Source organism: Peromyscus californicus, unplaced genomic scaffold (assembly GCF_007827085.1).
Source record: "Peromyscus californicus insignis strain IS unplaced genomic scaffold, ASM782708v3 Scaffold_5__1_contigs__length_169319896, whole genome shotgun sequence".
In the NCBI taxonomy this organism is placed as follows: Eukaryota; Metazoa; Chordata; class Mammalia; order Rodentia; family Cricetidae; genus Peromyscus; species Peromyscus californicus.
Window position 1 is genome coordinate 125,240,417 of NW_026294573.1, and position 12,609 is coordinate 125,253,025.

The following is a 12,609-nucleotide window of genomic DNA, read 5'->3' on the forward strand; positions in this document are numbered from 1 at the left end:
CAGCACTTACCCCTTCCCTATTCGGAAGCAAACAATGCTCAAAGTTTGCAAGTGGAGGAGGGAGGATGTACCTGGTGTAGATGAGAGGTAACCAAAGAAATTTCTAGCTCTTAACAGTGTTGTAATCAGGTGTATTTCCCCACAGATCACAACTCTCTAATCCTAGTGGCCTATGACAATATTAGCTTGCATTTGTAACAAAGATCAGAAACTTTAAAATAGGCCACTCAGGTTTTCTTGAATTACTCAGGTGAGATCTATTTAATCACATGAACCTTTAAAGCACTGTGTTTCAACCTTCCTAAAGCTGCAACCCTTTAGTGCAGTTCCTCATGCTGTGGTGACCCCACCCATAAAAATTATTTCAATGCTACTTCATAATTTGCTACTCTTATGAATATCATGTAAATATCTGATATACAGGATATCTGATATGTGACCCCAAAGGATTCATGGCCCACAGGTTGAGAACCACTGCTTTAAAAACAAAAGCCTGTCTTCTTGGAGAGCTGCCTAATTGAAACAGAGAAGGTCAGTTGTCAAGTGAGTTAATACATGAGAGTAATTTGACCTTCATTGCTGACTTTGAAGCTAAAGAAGGCCCCACACCAGTAAGTAGATCCTGTAGAAGCTGAAAACTAGATCCTTCCCACAGCCAGCAAGGGAACCTGGACCACTGTCCCACAAATGCAGGGCACCAAGTCTTCACACTAGAAGCGGAAGCAGATTCCATTTGAGCTTTGGCTTAGGTGCAGGGCCCAGCTTCTGTGCTTTGTGAGTCTAGCAGAGTTCCCAGCTCCTCTGACATGCAGAACTGCGGAATAAAATATGTTGCTTTTAAGTCACTCAAATGGCAGCAATTTATTTTAGCAGACAGAGGAAGCTCATATTGGAAAAAATGGAATTGTAGACACATGGATGACTTAAAGAGAGTTTTGGTTGCTGCCCTTTCATTTGCCTTCCTTCACTGTTGAAAAGATATTACATTCTCATAATACTGGAGAATTCAGAATGTCTCATACAGAGAGAGGACAGAAGGCCCCTAGTGATCTCCTTGAACATTCTTTGAAGAACTCTTAAACAACCTCTCTTCCAGTATTATGAGCCCAGAAATTCAATAAAATATGTGTTTTGATTGTTTTCCATGTATGTGTGTGCACACACACACTTTAATGTCTCTTTACAAAACCAAATAAACAAAAATCAGTGCACTAATTTTCTAAATAAAATTATTTTAGGTTAATAAATGTCTGTTTAATTGCATAAAATTTCCTTGACAATTGTCATCAATTACAACCAATTTAGCCTCAACTTATAGTAATTGGGACTTTAGAAGAAAGTTGTAATAACAAGTAAGTGTTTTGAGTGAGCTGAAATGCACACACACACGAGATCCCCAAGCTTTTTGAAATGGTGGGAACTGAGCATGAGCTTATTTATATACAGTTAAAATTAGAATGATTTCAGAGAAGGAGAAAAGCTTTCTTGATAACCACTTATCTCCTCAATCTGGAAGCTTGACATCTCTCATCTGAATTATCTTACTTAATAAGAAGAGCTGTTTCAGGTACTACTGAAATATTCCTAGTAGTAATAGTAATAATACTTTCTCTGAATGACAACTCTAAAAGTGGATAAAATGCTGATGCTTTCACGTTGCATTTATAATTGCGCTGTTACTGTTCGATGCTTTAGCTTGTGGAGGTGGGGTGTATTTCTATGAGTCTGAAGATCTCTGTGGCTGGATTCTAGCATATTCCCTGCTCAACCACTGACTTTCACATTTAGCTTCTTCTACCTTTCTCAATTACAATGACTTGTTTAAAGTGCTTGGGATGTAAGGAAAAACATTCTGTATAGACATTTTTTTTCCACTTGACTCAAAGTGATAGGGAGATGAATTTTCAAAATACAATACTATGAAGCCATATATTGTTATGTATTTGTTCTATTAATAACCTTACATATACCACCAAAGGGAAAGTTGTTCTAATCAGGTTCTATATTAAAGGAATATGATTTTAGGTCATCTTCATGGTATCACATTTAATCTTGGCTGTAATGGTTAGTAATTCATGATCTTGAGAAGTTATTTAAACTTACCTTGATCTTTAAAGTGCAGCTTATCACCCTACTTCACAGTAACTAACTCATCATTCCCTCTAAGAATCACACGAAATGAAGTGACATTGAAAAAGAACTTCAGACAAGCACTTGAAGTATAGAGCCACCTTCTTCTTATTTGCAGCCTCATAATCTATGCTTTTCATTTTCCAAAAAGAGCAATGGGAACTTCCAGGAAAAAAAATCATGTTTAAGCTGTGCACTGTCCTGAGAAGTGTAGTTCAATCTCACACCATCTAGCTTTCTCCCACCAGGAAGTGTATTACGTGGTGAACACAGCCTTGTCCCATGTTCAACCAGATCACAGTTTTCAGAGCAAATGTCCTGTTACTGCAATGCTTCTAAGCATTTATCTCCCATTTACTTAATAATTATCCCAGAGAACAAGATGTTGATATTGAAATTTGGATATGCCTAAGAAAACCTAAGGTGCGGGAATATTGGTGTGATCCAGTGTAGGAACAGTTTCCAACTGTGGTTGTAAGCATCTACTAAAAATCTTAGAGAATATTCCCCACATAAGGAGGGCCTAGAGTAATAAACTACCAATAAATATTAGCAAGTTTTTTTGGTGTGCATGTGTGTGATGTATGCATAGTCATTCATGTGTCTAAGAGCACGTATGTGTGTGTGTCACAGCATGAGGGTGGAGATCAGAGGACAGCCAGCATGTCATTCCTCTCCTTCTACCTTGTCTGATCAAGATCTCTTTGTTATTCACCACTGTATCCAATAGGCTAGCAGGCCCACACACCCACATGTTTCCAGGGATCCTCCTGTACTCAACTCCCCTATCAGCATATGAATGCCAGAATGACAGTCACACACTACCACACCTGGCATTATTTGGGTTCTAAGATTGGGACTCGGGTCCTTGCTTGTTCAGCAAATACTTTACCCAGTGAGCAGTCACTCCAGCCTAGATTTTATCTCTAAATGACAAGTAACACCAAGAACAAAGGACTCATAATCCACAAATGCTACAATGTTTTAAAAACTGGGTAGAAAAGGGAAGTGAGGGGAGTCACTAAGTAGTGGCTCTAACTCCCCAAGGACACTCTGATGTCAGGCATGGTAGTGCACACAAGGATTCTCTCAGTGACGCTGTTGTAGCTGTCACGTTTTCAGTAATTTTTAAATATGAACAATAGTCACAAATAACCTTACTTAAATTTAAGCAAGTATTAGACTCAAGACCACATTGTAGTCCACACTTTTACCAGTACTCAGGAATTCAGGTGGGAATGAGAATACAAGAAGACAACATTCTTCCAGTGATGTTGTGGGACATCTGTACACTGTGTGAAGATGTGTCACTGTGATTGGTTTAAAAAAGAGCTGAATGGCCAATTGTAGCATGAATCTTAAAGGTCTTATTAATAAAATCAAACCTGAAGCCAGGTATTGGGGTGAATGCTGGAAGATCAGAGAAGCAGAACAAGCCACAGCTTCCTCACCTCGCCAATTCCTCAGCTGATCCTGTTTCCTCAGACTGGAAGCCTCTGAGTTCTCATCCAGAATGAATCTCAGCTGAACTGCTGCTAGAAGCCTAAAAGCTTAACCTGACTCTAGTTTCTGTTCCTCGGGCCTTATATAACTTTCTGCTTTCTGCCATCACTTCCTGGGATTAAAGGCATGAGTCACCATGCCTGGTTTCCAGTGTGGCTTTAAACTCACAGAGATCCAGGTGGATCTCTGCCTCCCAAGTGATAGGATTAAAGGTGTGTGTGCCACCATTTTCTGGCCTCTATGTCTGTCTAGTGGCTGTTCTGTTCTCTGACCCCAGATAAATCTATTAGGGTGCACAATATATTGGGGAACACAATATCACTACAGCCAATAGCTAGGTAGGAAGAAGTTAGGCGGGACTTCTGGAGACATAGAGGACTCTGGGATAAAAGAAAGGCACACAGGAGAAGCCAGGTGACACAGAGAGAAACAGGAGGTGCAAGATGGAAGAGCAGTAATACCATATGATAGAATGTAGATTAATAAAAATGGGTTAATCTAAGTTATAAGAGCTAGTGGGAGACAAGGCTAAACTGGAGGCTAAACTTTCATAATTAATAATAAGTCTCAGTGTTGTTATTTGCAGGTTGGTTGTCAGACGAGAAACTACTACTACACAGGATTTTTTTTTCTGTAGACATAACCTTTAATGTAGGGCGCTGTGCATGGTAGGCAACTCCACTACTGAACAACATCTTAAGCCCTCTTTTTATTTATTGTGAAATGGGTTAATACTAAGTTGACCAGCTGGCCTTGGGCTCTTTCTAATGCCTGGGTGCTCCAGAACCATTCCCTGTAACAGCTCCGGTCTTCAACAGGTTTCACTTCAAAATGAAGACCCAATGTCTCTTGTAAATTCTCCACAGATGTGACTTTTAGAGTCCTCATCAGGCACAAGACTCAAGAAAGCCAAAAGGGATAGTTTTTCACTAGCATTGATTATCCCCAATTAAAATGCAGTTCACCATTAGAGACCAGTGTTTACCACACTCAGTGCTGATTCATAGCATGGTTGGCACATGGCTGTACCAACTCACACTTGTAACCACAGTGCTGAGGAGGCTCAGACAGACAGACCTCAGGGCCAGTGAAAGGCCCTGACTCAAGGGATGGCACCTAAGGTTCTCAGAACTACACACATGTACACACACACACACACACACACACACACACACACACACACACACTTACACCCACATGAACACACACACACATACATACATACACATAAACTAAGAAGTCATAGTTGTAGCTGTGTTAAGAGGTGGAGACTCTACACAGATCAAGTTCATGAGAACCCTGGATGGGCCTTAAACTAGTATGGCTGACATCCTTCTTCAAAGGCTAAGACAGACAAGTAGAGAGGAAACGCTGCATGTTTCAGGTCATCAACAAGGATGACCTGAAAGCAGAGAAATCCTCTGAAGAAATTATGCTGTCTATACCTGAATCCTGGATTCCAGTCTCCAGAGTTCTGTGAGATCAACTGGATAAGCCATTTAAGTGTGACAGAGGCCTGTGGTGATAGTGTGTCTCTCAATATATTGTGCACCCTAATAAACTCATCTGGGGGTCAGAGAACAGAACAGCCACTATATTAAACATAGATTTAGGCAGTGGTAGCACACACCTTTGATCCTAGCATGCCGGAGGCAGAGATCCATCCAGATCTCTGTGAGTTCAAAGCCACACTGGAAACAGCCAGGCATGGTGACACATGCCTTTAATCCCAAGAAGTGATGGCAGGAAGCAGATAGGTATATAAGGCATGAGGACCTGCTGTGGATGATTGATTGATAAATAAAAAATACTGATTGGCCAGTAGCCAGGCAGGAAGTATAGGCAGGACAAGCAGAGAAGAGAATTCTGGGGAGAAGAAGGCTAGGAGAGAGACACAGCCAGCCTCCATGATGAGAAGCAGATGTTAAGATACTGGTAAGCCACAAGCCACATGGCAACTTATAGATGAATAGAAATGGGTTAATTTAAGATATAAGAACAGTTAGCAAGAAGCCTTCCATGGCCATACAGTTTATAAGCAATATAAGTCTCTGTGTGTTTATTTGGTTGGGTCTGAGTGGCTGCAGGACTGTTGGGTAAGAGAGATTTGTCCTGACTGTGGGCCAGGCAAGACCAGGAAAACTCTAGCTACAAATAGTGCCCAGTGGCTCAAGTTTCCACCTTAAACCTCAAAATACTTAATAATCAATTCTAAAAGGAACCATAAACATGTCTCATGCAGGCAGCAAGACACTGCAACATACAGGCTTTAGCTACTCTATGGCAGGTTCGAAACATGTGGGCTTGACCTATTCCTGCTGAGTTACACAGAGGTTTCTATAAGCCATGCAACATGGTGTGTGGTGGGTTTAGCCTTTGCTAGTAAAAAACAAAAGGAAGAAAAAGAAAAAAAAAAAGGTTTCTGGGCTACATGCTGCTTTGATAGAAGTAGAAACCCACTGCTTCTGAGAGTTGTTGGCTCCCAGAGTTACCGCCATGTTGGGAAGCTGAGGTGGATGGAGCCAGCAGCCACAGCAGCCATTTTTGTCTTAGAATGCTGCAGTTTAAAGCAATAGATTCACAATAAGACAGATTCAGATGGGGTAAACCTCTAAACAGTTTACAATGTGTGTAAAAAGGTATGTAGGCTTGGAAGAGAGAGAAAAAGGAATATAGACTGTTACAGTAAAGAAATAGAAAGTTTTAAAAAATAAATTCTTTAAAGACAAAGTAAAAATGTTATAAAAAATAAGCCATGTAGAGATGGATACCACACAGAGAATCTGGATTATGTTGTCTTTGGAATTTTTAACTGCAGAAAAATATTTGATTGTAAAAGCTGTTGAATTAAGCCAATATGTGTATTTTAAAGATACCTTGACTTCAAAATTTGGATGTAAGGATTTGTTGCTTTGGAAAGGAGGCTCTGCTTTTGTTTCCACAGAAAGCCAGAGGCTATGGATTTGTTCCAGATTAAGATACATCAGGTTTGACCAGCCAAGACCCCCTGAAACGTCTCCAATGACACCATGGCCCAGATGATCCAACATCCAGAATGGTTTCAAGGCAACTGGCTCAGACAATACACCCTCACAGACTGTTCCATAATCCTAAAATTTTCTTTATGCCCCCATAAGAATACAGTGCCCCCATCCAGCAGGAAGTAGTATGAGAAACTATGCCCAAATTCCCAAATATACCAAGCTGGTTTTGGAGATGGAATAGGCTCACTCCTTCTCTAAACCCAAGCATATTTCTAAAAGAAAATGTTGAGAGATTCTTGTGTCCCATATCAGAAAAGCCCTCTGGTGTGGGACAGAGAAAAAACAATATTTTTATTTAAATCAGGTTGATTATAAATGCAATCTCTTTCTAAAGAAGAAAAGGGGATATAAATATGATAGGATAAAGAGTAACAACTTGTTTAAAAATATTTTACATTGCTATGGATTTTAATTTATTGATACAAGTTTAAACTTAATTTTTATATACTGTATATATATTTCTACTCTTGTTCGAAGTATTATGTTTAGGTAACTCATTTAAAGTGTAATGGATAATTATAATTAGTCTTCTATGATAATCAAACTTATAGTCATGTTAGTTTAGTTTTCTAGGTATATATAGATATATTTCAGACAGATAGGTAATCTTCAAACTCTTCAAAGACCTACAGAATATGGCATTTAAAATGTATTAAAAAATTCAGACTTTCTGGACAATGAGACATGTCTGCTCCTGACAGCACTGATTTACTTCAGAGAGGAGGATGGTCATCGAAGACACTCCATATGGAGTGATGGACATGTAGGACCCATAGGAAGGTGACCACTGAACTTTGCTTTACAAAATGGTCCTTCAGGTTCCTGCTTCACAGAGGAAACTGCCAGACATTCTACAGGACACAGAGAGAAGTGACCAAGAGACTCTAGGCCTGTGGACTGAAGACAGATGCCCCAAATTTACAAAGGAACTTTGGATGACTGTCCAGGCTGCCATTTGTCTCTTTCTACTCTCATAAGACTTCTGAAAGTTGCTTGCGTCCTTCTCCCATTTCTCAGGTAGTATTATATCTTTCTGAGGTCTTTGATGTAGATGAAGACTAGACAGTTATAATTTCCTTAGTTATGATAAAAAATCAATTAGATATAAAACCTTAGACTCACAAATATAGGATAGATAGGATATATTCTTTAATTTTGCCAAATACAAATAGACTAAATATTGTAACTGTAATTCTTGCTTAATAATTGTTTTGTTATATGTAATTTTACTATGTTAAAGTTAAAACCTTCCTTTTTTGAAAAAAAAAAGGGGGGGGAGTGCTGTGGATGATTGATTGATAAATAAAAATGCTGATTGGCCAGTAGCCAGGCAGGAAGTATAGGCAGGACAAGCAGAGAAGAGAATTCTGGGGAGAAGAAGGCTGGGGGAGAGACACAGCCAGCCTCCATGATGAGAAGCAGATGTTAAGATACTGGTAAGCCACAAGCCACATGGCAACTTATAGATGAATAGAAATGGGTTAATTTAAGATATAAGAACAGTTAGCAAGAAGCCTTCCATGGCCATACAGTTTATAAGCAATATAAGTCTCTGTGTGTTTATTTGGTTGGGTCTGAGCAGCTGCGGGACTGTTGGGTAAGAGAGATTTGTCCTGACTGTGGGCCAGGCAGGACCAGGAAAACTCTAGCTACAAGGACCAGGAACTAGAGCCTTGTTAAGCTTTTAGGCTTTCAGCAGCAGTTCAGCTGAGATCCATTTGGATGAGGACTCAGAGGCTTTCAGTCTAAGGAAACAAGATCAGCTGAGGAATTGGTGAGGTGAGGTGGCTGTGGTTTGTTCTGTTTCTCTGATCTTCCAGTGTTCACCCCAATACCTGGCTCCAGGTTTGTTTTTTATTAAGAAGACCTTTTAAAATTCTTGTTACAGAGGCCCTAGTGAGCTAATTTAGGCAGGTGATAAAAAGCGTCCTATTCTGCCACTGAATCTACTTCTAAAGCATTGGAAATGGTGTTGGCACGATATGAACAAGGCTTTTACTAACATGGTGGTGTTCCTCCCAAGGAGACCTACTTTCCCATTGAGAGCAGTCTACAGCAAAGCAATAGGCAGGAGAACTGTTAGAGCTCAGGGAACAAATTGGATTCACAGACAGAGACTCAGGTGAGAACATCTAGTCATTATTATTATTAATTGGTTTAGAAAGAAATAATATTAAACAATGTTCTCTCTTCATTTTCAGTCACTGGCTTGTAAAATAGCCTCCCTTTTATTCTCTTTCATTAATTTCCTAATCCTCCCAGGTAAATATGTTGGATTTAATAAGCTACAATTCTTTACTTCCGACCTACCTGCTTACTACTCTCACCTTGGAAGAAAATTGGTCAATAACAATCAATTTAAATGAATCAGGAAGGCTTTTGTCATTCATTTCACAAAGAGAGGGCAGCAACCTCCTTCCTTTACAGTCCTTTTAATCAAATGCTGAATTTATTTTGTTTTTAGCCCAGATTCTATTATGGCATTCATGCCATTCAAATATTTGCCCGAAGAGCCTTACATGAATGGGGTTTATACAGGTACCTCCAATCTTGCATGGGAACATTTAAGATTCTTTATATAGTAGGGTGGGGCAGAGTGACTTGTTCTGATAGGATTGTTTTTAAGCCTTTGGATAAAGTATTATGATATTTGGCAGATAAGTTAGTTCAGGAAAATCTTATTTATGTTTCTCTCCCTAAACCCTTTTACAAGTTTCCCTCTACAGAACTCATGAGACCACTCTAAATCAGTATCCATAAAAATATAAGAATTATACCCTAAAAAAAAGAAAATTAAAAAAAAAAAGAATTATACCCTAAAAGTAAACAATGGTCACTTTGAAAGCCATAGTGGTGTGTCACTGCAAACTCCTTCCAAGAACAGCACCTGGTTGGAGGAAGTTTTCTGGCTGATATCCTGCAGGTACAGGTCCCTCAGGACCAAGACCAGCTTTCTGCTTGTGCCCTCATCTCCCAGACTGCTCCAAGCCCATCCAAGCTGGGCCATTTGCCTGGTCAAGAAGTCCAACACTCTGTCTTTGTGGTACCTGTTCCTCAGCTTTTGTTCAGAGCTGCAGAGAAATCCATCTCTCCAGGATTTTACAGGAAAACAGATGTGTATTGTATTCTCAAGGCCCTCAACCAATTTTCAAAGCAGCTTTCCCTCCCTGTAGCTTCCATAAATGGTAAAGGTACCTCTTTCTCTGGAGTGACGAGCATCCTTACTCCTCCATGCTTCATTCATTGAACTCAAGTTCAGCAGCATTTCCTCAAAAGTGCCATCGTGTTCTCATATTTGTTCAGAAAACCCTGTTCAGTTCTTTGATGTTCTTCACATTTATTTTGTCTATGCCATAAGCTCCCAGTTTCCCTTGAAAGCATTGGCATTTTGGAAGAGAAAAGCTAAAGGTTGGAGGATTTCTAGTTGCTGTTCTCCTGGGGGAGTCAGCACAATGACAGCCATCTGCTCTAAAGAAAAAGAGAACAAGGGAAATACCAAGAGAGAGGGAAGAACCATATTGTTCTGCCACTTCAGCATGTGTCTAAACAATACATTAAAGTTTGAAAGTTGAGAAAAGACATTAGAATTTTCTCATCCAAGTCTTCTCTATTACATGACCCTGGCAGAAGTCAAACAAACTCCATCATTCAGTGGCAGATATTTACTTCCTCATCAAGTGCATTCTAGAATTCTTTCAGTTCTCAGACAGTCCATCCATATAATGTGCAGGTATCTATCTGTTTCCATTATTTGATATTGGACAGAAAAACTGATCCTGGGCCCTAATGCCAGACAGGTATGGCCCAGATAGTCTCTATAAGCATCAATTTCTTCATCAGTAAAATGGAGATGATAATATTTAGGTTTTAGAGTAACAGGGAAGATTAGGTGGGATGAATATATTTAAATACTAAGTGTTTTGTCTTGATGGGTATTTGCTAATTTGGTATACCCTAACATAAAATATTGAATAATGATTAAAACTCATTCATCTGCTGGGGAGTGGTGGCTCACACCTTTAATCCCATCACTCAGGAGGCAGAGCCAGGCAGATCTCCATGAGTTTGAGGCCAGCCTGAGCTACAGAGTGAGTTCCAGGAAAGGAGCAAAGCCACACAGAGAAACCCTGTCTAGAAAAAAAAAACTCATCCATTCATACATGCTCTCATAAAAATATTCATTGAGTAACCTCTTATTCCAAAATTTGGAACAAACTGATAACATATCAAACAATAAAGCAATATATGTGTATATTGCCTCAAAGAAAATATTGTGTATACAAAATTAACTTTACATTTAACAAACATGAAATTTAGTTAGAGCATTTAGTTAGCAAAAGGACACACATAAGAGGAGACATCAAGAAGTCTTTCTACTGTACACAGAGAGGGAAGAGGAGGGGAGAGAGAGAGAGAGAGAGAGAGAGAGAGGGGGGGGGGGAACTGGGGAAGGAGAGGTGAGAGAGGGAAAAGGGAAGGGATACAAGGCAGGTGGGGAAAAAGACCTTCTGGTATTTTGCTAAATCAAGAATAAACATTCCAGGTCTTTGTCCATTGCGTACATTACTGGTAAGGAATGGCTTTTTTTCCCTTGTTAAAATGAAGAAATACCTTTCTTTAGGCTACACCATCTTTAAACCTAACAACAGAAGATTTAGGTCATTTTAAATTCTTCTTCATATTATGTAAATCTTTTAAATAAAATAACAGTTGCAACTGTATATATTCATTGTACAGTTTGCAAATTTTGTCACTGTTTTTATGTGCTATTATATTTCCTTCACTAATGTTGAGAGGGAAACACGTTTTGAGAGAAATCATAGTTCCTTTCCTCCTGGAAGTCTGTCTTTGGAGTTATTTGAATGACCTGATAGGGTCTCCAAGCTGTTCCTTCTTACTTGGTTTAGCCCATGTTTCGTTGTTAAGAACATCACACCACACACTGGTTAGCTAGAAGGGGAATGGGTTTGTTTTGGGTCACAGTTCTCATTCAATGTCAGACTGCATCTGGTGATGGTTTTCTTGGTGGTAAAGTCCCCAAAAGGTACAGAGCATCACATAGTGAGAGAAATAGGAGAGCAAAGGAACTCAGGAATCCTGAGCAAGTCTGAAAGAGAGATCATGTGGCAAGAGAGAAACAAGGGAGTGGGGGAGGGGCCAGCACCCCGTTTTATAATACTCCCCATTGGAAAGAACTTACCTATTTCTCTAAAATCAACATTAATCCCTTCATGAGAGTGGTAAGACAAGCTGTATGCAAATAGTTGCCTCTCCAGACTTGTTGCTCTAGTAAAGTGCCCCAAAGGGCAGTGAATCATCCTTTCTAAGGAGCCTGCTCTTGTGCATCCTGCCCAACTGGTCCTTAGCTCCTTTTTCCATTCATCAATCTGAATTCACCTCTCACTGCTCTTTTTTTTCTGGTTTGAAGAATATCCACGTAGACACTGCCTGGGTACATTTTCATTTCAAGCAAGCATAGATTTGACTCCATCAGAATTTTCCAGATAAAGGCTCATTTGAGATCCTTGGCTGCATTGATGTCCATTCATCTACCAAATTCATTCTGATAATCCAGATTCCAAAGCCTCAATGGTGACATGCTTGATACCAAGTGATTCTTTTCCTTTATAAAATGGACCTCTTAGCACTTCTTACACAACTGTGTGTCAGAAGAGCACATCTTAAAGAATATTCAGTAGTCCCGTTAACTACACCACCCCAAATCACACACCTAGACTCCCTATGCCCATCAGCATCTCTTTCTTAAATCTCAAGAAATTGAATATTTTATTTATTTGTATATAATTTGCATTTTAACCATTAAGTCTGATAATTGGCACACCAAACAGATACAGAGGGTATTGCAAAGGGGTCTGTCCACTCTCTAAGAAAAATTAGAATATGTTACATTTAAATTTCCTCAGATGTAACC

The 12,609-nt window shown here is 39.5% G+C and overlaps 1 protein-coding gene across 3 annotated transcripts in view; it reads left to right on the forward strand.

The window, feature by feature from the left end:
* Positions 1 to 12,609, forward strand: part of Nkain3 (sodium/potassium transporting ATPase interacting 3) — a 649,463-nt gene that overhangs the window by 405,481 nt on the left and 231,373 nt on the right. The window lies entirely within an intron of this gene.